We start from the raw sequence: 7,261 nt of genomic DNA, 5'->3' as shown, positions 1-7,261 counted from the left end.
AAATTATACTACTGGAAATTCGGGAAAAACCGTCCAAAAAAATCGACCAAAGTTGATCGGTAATGGCCAAAAACCGTCCAACACGCGACCATTAACGTGTGGTCGGTATTTTGAAGGTCGGAAGGGCATACCGACTAAAGTTGGTAGGAAATTACCGACCAACTTTGGTCGGTCAACTAAATTCAAAAAAAAATTGCTGAAAAAAGTTGTTTTATAACGCTACTAATATATCTTGAAAATTAAAGTTAGAAAAAATTAAATATACGAATATATTATGAAAATAATAAATAAAATAATATTAAGTTATTTTATTTATAAATAAAATACATTGGTAAAAATATATTATATAGTATATAATATAGAAGGTATTACATAAATATGAAGTCTTATATAATATCAAGGGCATAATAGACTTCTCAAGTAAAAATGTGATTTTTGTGATAACTAGAGCAAAGTAAAATGATTTTTGTGTAACAAAAGTATGAAAAGTGACTTTTGTGTAATGAACACAAAGTTGAATGATTTTTACGTAAAAAAAAAAAAAGAAAGATGATTTTTGGGTAACAAACACAAAAGTTTAATGACTATGGATAAAATTATCTCCCTATGTTGTCCAAGTTAATTTGCAGTGTAGTAAAAATGGAAGAATGTTGGACTTAATTAGAATATATGCATTGATGTTTATGCAGTATTTGATCAATCAAGGCACGATGGTTTTTTTCTCTTTCTTTTCCTTATATTAGACCTTTCATTTTGTATTTTCTTGGATCTCCTTGCTATTCATCCTTCGTGACTACAACTCCACAAGTAGCCGACTAGCTAGGTCAATAAGGACAACAAATAGACAAATTAAAACACATATGGAAAAAAGAAAAGAAAACAAAAATGATAGATAAAATAAAGTAACTTAAGAATGAAGAATTTATATTTTTGTATAATCATTTGGTATTCGATATTTACGGGTCTGACTAATCCAATCCGTGCGACATCATGCTCATCAGTGGCAGACGCACGTGGTGGCAAGTGGGTTCAAATGAACCCGCTTCATCAAAAAATAATATCGTGTATATGTTTAAATTACAATTAAAGCTGCGTAATTTTGGTATAAATATTTTATTTGAACCCACTTGAAAACTACTATTTTACGACTAAAGTTATGTACTTCTAAGATCGAACCCACTTGCACAAAATTCTGGGTCCGCCACTGATGCTCATTAAGGAGGAAACGAACATTCTCTAACGGGGGTCACTACTAGAAAACATCAATTTGTTACCGAATTGTCTGACTGAAAATGAAGTAGTCGCTAATGGGACTACTTTTGCGACCGCAGTAGTCGAAAAGGGATTGAATTTTTATTACTTATATTTTTCTGAAAAAAAACGACTATTATTCCGACCAAGGCATTGGGAAAACAGCGCGCCAATTTTCCGCCTTCACTTTTGCGACCGATTCGGTCGGACATTAAAAAGTCAAAAATTTCTGTTGGCCTACTAAGCGACTGTGTCCGCTGCAAAATTAAAATTAAAATGATAAAAGAATTTTAAGCAGATTTGCGACTACGGTGGTTAGTAACCTTAATCTAATATTTCACATCCAAACCCTATTTCCCCAATTTCCTCTATCTCTCTCTCTGCTCGCCGATAACCCCTCTCTCTCTGCTCGACACCGCTAACCCCTCTCTCCCCAAATTTTTGAAGTTGAATCACTAATCACTCAGCTCTCTCTCTTTCTTCTCATACTGTAAGTTTTTTTCCTTTTCAGTTTAGTTTTCTCGTTCATCTGAAAGCTCAAATCGAATCTCTTCCAGTTCGCTCAAGCCGTTGCCCACTTCCGTCAATTCCAGCACCGTCGGCGACTTCTCCGGTGAGTACCCTTTCCACCGGCGACACACACACAAACTCTCTCTTTCTCTTTCAAATTTCTCTTTCATTAATGTTCAGGTTCTTTTAAAATAGAGTGTTTGGTTTAATAATTTACTAGTATTTTATCGACTAGTACATGTTCTGATATATAAGTTTCTATTTATTGCAGAGGCTTGTTCTACTGATATTCTTAATCAAGGGTGAAACAAAAAATAAAAAAAACCTATTAGATTATACTTATTAAATTCCTAACGTTATCATATGGGTTGAAAAATGATCTTAAGAATGTTGTTTGACTGAACTTTTCCTTTATCTTATGTATTACACTCGTTCGATTTTTCTATATTTGTAACTCGTAATTGAGCTGATAGAAAAATAAATAATATGATTCCCTTCACAGACTGATTATCATTCCTGATGGGACTACTGGGTAAGCAATTACTTCATTATTCGTTTGAATTGTTGAATAAATTTTTAACATATGTTAATTTTAATGCAGGCTTCTTCCCTCCAATGAATCTACGAAGGTGGTTGTGGATTGTGTTAAAGGATTTTATCGAGATGCTTGGAGTAGTTGGTCAGATATACCGTATATCTACAGAGATCAGATGTGGAATCAATTTAGGGTACAAAATCAATAAATTTTGTATTATTTATCAAACTAACCTTATTTCATCTAATGTTTTAGATTATTTGCAGACAAGGTGTGCATGGATTCCCAAAAATCATCAGCCAATAAGTCATAATTTCGAGAAAAAAGCTGCTGATCGGCTTAAAAATCTCCTTTATAAAGCTCGACACAACGGCAAGATGCCCGGTTGGATACTAAACGACATATAGGATAGAGTTAGTGTGATATGGACTTCTGAAGAATTTAAGAAGAGGAGCAATGCTGCACAGGCTGCCCGAGCCTCCAATACGGGTGGCTCATTGCACACTGGGGGTTCAATTAGTATGGAGACCCATCGAAAGAGAATGGTAACTTTCTTATTATATTTGTTTTGATTTTAACTAGATGCAATTGAACTTTATCTAACTAAATGTTGCTCGTTAGCGGTTGCCGTGGTATCCACTCGTGCGACGCTTCTTGTCACGACTCGGATTTCCAACCGTCGGGATCGTGATAGCGCCTAACTATAATTCTAGCGAAGCCAACAGATATAGTACCAACACATTAATCATTAACCAAAATAGAAATTTACACTAATTAAAACTAAATAGATATGAAGTGCGGAAATTTTATAACAATTTAAATACTCTAGAACAAGACTACCCAAAAGATCTGGTGTCACAATCCACGAACTTCTAAGAATTTCTACAAACACTGGTTTCAAGGAAAATACATCTATTTTTTGGAATGAAAGAAAACAAGAATCTAAAATAGAGGGAAGGGGACTCTAGGGTCTGCGAATGCCGACAGATCTACCTTGGGTCTCCTGTGGACTGAAGGCAGCAACCCAAACTCTGATCACTATGGTCCAGTACCCGGATCTGCACAGAAAGTGCAGAGTGTAGTATCAGTCGACCCCATGTACTGGTAAGCACCGAGCCTAACCTCGGCGAAGTAGTGACGAGGCTAGGACACAAAAAATAACATAAACCTGTGCAGTTAAACAATATGCTAACAGAATAACAATTAATAGAAGCTAAGCAGAAATTAATAGGAAGGGGGCAACATGCTTTGGGGTACCAAAATAAAGAATCACAGCAGTAGAGGAAATTAAACAGCTAGTACACATTGAACCTGTAATAACAAGTAAACACAGCAAACGGAAAATGCACGGCATCAGCCTTCATGCTTTTACTCTCAATCCTCACCAGATAATCAATAATAGAAACGTGCATGGCATCACCCTTCGTGCTTCACCACTTAACCTCACCAGATAATCAATAAAAGACACGTGCACGACATCACCCTTTGTGCTTTACCACTCAACCTCACCATATGAATAATAGAAATATGCACGGCATCACCGTTCGTGCTTTACCACTCTTTCTCACTACATAAGTAATAGAAACGTGCACGGCATCACCCTTCGTGCTTTATCATTCTTCCTCACCACATAAGAAATAACAAAAAGCAATAACAACCGGGCAAGGGCATCATAATGAAACAACTTTGTTTCATCATTCAGCTTCACAACATAAATTTCAACTTGAGCCAACACTCAACTAATATCCAAAACCAGGAATACATAAGAAGACATGCTTAACATGAGTAATAACCAGTTTAAGCAGGAACAATAGGCATAAAGAAACACAACGGTCACAAGTATAAGACTCACTCGCATGCTATGACACGACAACAACGTATAGATACTCGTCACCTCATACGTCGTACTTAACAACTAAACATGTAGCAAATAAGGCAACAATACCTAATCCCTCAAGTTAAGGTTAGCCATAAAACATACCTCGATTCCACGGCCAACCTCAAGCCTCAAATACCGCTTTTCCCTTAGTTTCCACTTCCAATCCGCTCGAATCTATTCATAATTAACTTATTAACATGAATTAACGCTAAAGAAATCAATTCCAATGCATAATTATAGTTTTCCCAATATTTTCCCCAAAAAGTCAAAAATCGACCCTGGGCCCGCTTGGTCAAAACTTGAAATTTGGACGAAAATCCGATTACCCATTCACCCCCGAGCCCGGATATACAATTGGTTTTGGAATTCGACCTCAATTTGAGGTCTAAACCCCCAAATTTCGAAATTCCTAAGTTCTACCCGAAAACACCCAATTCCACCATGAAAAACCCTAGATTTTGTGATGAAATCTTGTAAAAAGATGAAATAGATTGGAAGAAATAAGTTAAGAATCATTTACCTATGATTTGGGGGAGAAATGGTCTTTGGAAAATCGTCTCTTGAAGCTTAGGGTTTGAAAATTTGAGAAATGAATCAAAAATCCCGACCAAAACTCGTTTTGAACAGTTGCAGGTATCGCATTTGCGATCACAGGTTCGCAAATGCGAACTCGCAAATGCGAAGCTTGGCCTGGCTTGCTGGCGTCGCAAATGCGGACAAGTGTTCGCAAATGCGGCCACTGTTCCAGTCGCAATTATGACAATGAGCTTCGCAAATGCGAAGGTCCCCTTCGCAGCCTTCTGATCGCAAAACTCACCCGAGCCCTCGGGGCTCCAAACCAAACATGCACACAAGTCTTAAAACATCATACGAACTTGCTCATGCGATCAAATTGCCAAAATAACACCTAGAACTATGAATTCAACACCAAAACGCATGAAATTTTGAAGATAGTTGCAAACTTCCTATTTTCTCAACCAAAGGTCCGAATCACGTCAAATCACTTTCGTTTTTCACCAAATTTCACATATAAGGTTTAAATATTATAATGGACCTGTACCGAGCTCCGGAACTGAAATACGGGCCCGATACCAATAAGATCAAATCATTTAAATCATTGCATTTTCAGTCTTATCAATTTTTTTTTCAAATATTCATTTCTCGGGCTAGGGACTTCGAAATTCGATTCCGGGCATACACCCGGGTCCCATATTTTACTACAGACCCTCCGGGACCATCGGAGCACGAGTCTGGGTCCGTTTACCCAAAACGTTGACCAAAAAAAAAATCATCTTTTTAAACCAAAAATAATCTTTTCTTAAAATTTTCACATAAAAGCTTTCCGGATACGCGCAAGGACTGCGCACGCAAATCGAGGAGAAAGAAAATGAGGTTTTTAAGGCCTCGGAACACGGGATCGGATTCTAAAACAAAAGATGACCCTTTGGGTCATCACATTCTTCACCTCTAAAATAACCGTTCGTCCTTGAACGGACATAAAAAAGTACCTAAGTCGGTGAAAAGATGGGGATATCTGCTCCTCATATCGGACTCGAACTCCCAGGTAGCTACCTCAACAGGTTGACCTCTCCACTGCTCACGAACCGAAGGATAACTCTTCGATCTCAACTGATGAACCTGCCAGTCTAGAATAGCTACCAGCTCCTCCTCGTAGGTCAAATCCTTGTCCAACTAGACAGTGCTGAAGTCTAACACGTGGGATGGATCGCCATGATACTTCCGAAGCATGGACACATGAAACACTGGATGCATAGCTGATAAACCTGGCGGCAACGCAAGTCTGTAAGCCGCCTCCCCCACTCGATCAAGGATCTCAAAAGGCCCGATGAACCTAGGGCTTAGCTTGCCCTTCTTCCTAAATCTCATCACGCCCTTCATGGGCGGCACTCGAAGCAACACTCGCTCTCTGATCATGAATGCCACATCACGAACCTTACGGTCGGCATAACTCTTTTGCCTGGACTGAGCTGCACGAAGCCTACCCTGAATAATCTTAACCTTATCCAAGGCATCCTGTACTAAATCTGTACCCAACAATCGAGCCTCTCCCGGCTCAAACCACCCAACTGGCGATTGACACCGTCTACCATATAATGCCTCATAAGGAGCCATCTGGACGCTCGACTGATAGGAGTTGTTGTAGGCAAACTCTGCTAACGGCAAGAATTGATCCCAAGAACCTCCACAGACAATAACACAGGCGCGGAGCGTATCCTCCAAAATCGGAATAGTACGCTCGGAATGTCCGTCCGTCCGAGGATGAAATGTTGTGCTCAACTCGACCCGCGTACCCAACTCATGCTGTACTTCCCTCCAGAAATGCAAGGTAAACTGCGTACCTTGGTCAGAAATGATAGACACGGGCACACCATGAAGACGAACAATCTCCCGGATATAGATCTCATCCAATCGCTATGAAGAATAGGAAACTGCCTCAGGAATTAAATGCACTAACTTAGTCAGCCTATCAACAATAACCCATACTGCATCGAACTTCCTCCGAGTCTGTGGGAGTCCAATGACAAAATCCATAGTGATACGCTCCCACTTCCACTCAGGAATCTCAATCTTCTGAAGCAAACCACCAGGTCTCTGATGCTCGTACTTTACCTGCTGACAATTCAAACACCGCGCCATATATGCAACAATATCCTTCTTCATCCTCCTCCACCAATAATGCTACCGCAAGTCCTGATACATCTTGGCGGCGCCCGAATGAATAGAACACAGGGAACTATGGGCCTCCTCTAGAATCAACTTACGAAGTCCATCCACATTAGGCACACAAACTCGACCTTGCATCCTCAAAACTCCGTCATCTGCAACTGTAACCTGTTTGGAATCTCCGTGTCGCACTCTGTCCCTAAGGACAAGCAAATGAGGATCATCATACTGCCGCTCCCTGATAAGCTCGAACAAGGAAGACCGAGCGTACAAGCTAGAACACGGCTGGGCTCGGAAACATCCAACCTCACGAACAGATTGGCCAAAGCCTTAACATCCAAAGCAAGTGGTCTCTCACCGACTGAAATATATGCAAGGCTGCCCATACTAGCTAACTTCCT

This window comes from Nicotiana attenuata, chromosome 7 (assembly GCF_001879085.1).
Source record: "Nicotiana attenuata strain UT chromosome 7, NIATTr2, whole genome shotgun sequence".
Classification (NCBI taxonomy): Eukaryota; Viridiplantae; Streptophyta; class Magnoliopsida; order Solanales; family Solanaceae; genus Nicotiana; species Nicotiana attenuata.
The sequence above is the reverse complement of the archived record's forward strand: the minus strand, read 5'-3'. Positions refer to the sequence as shown.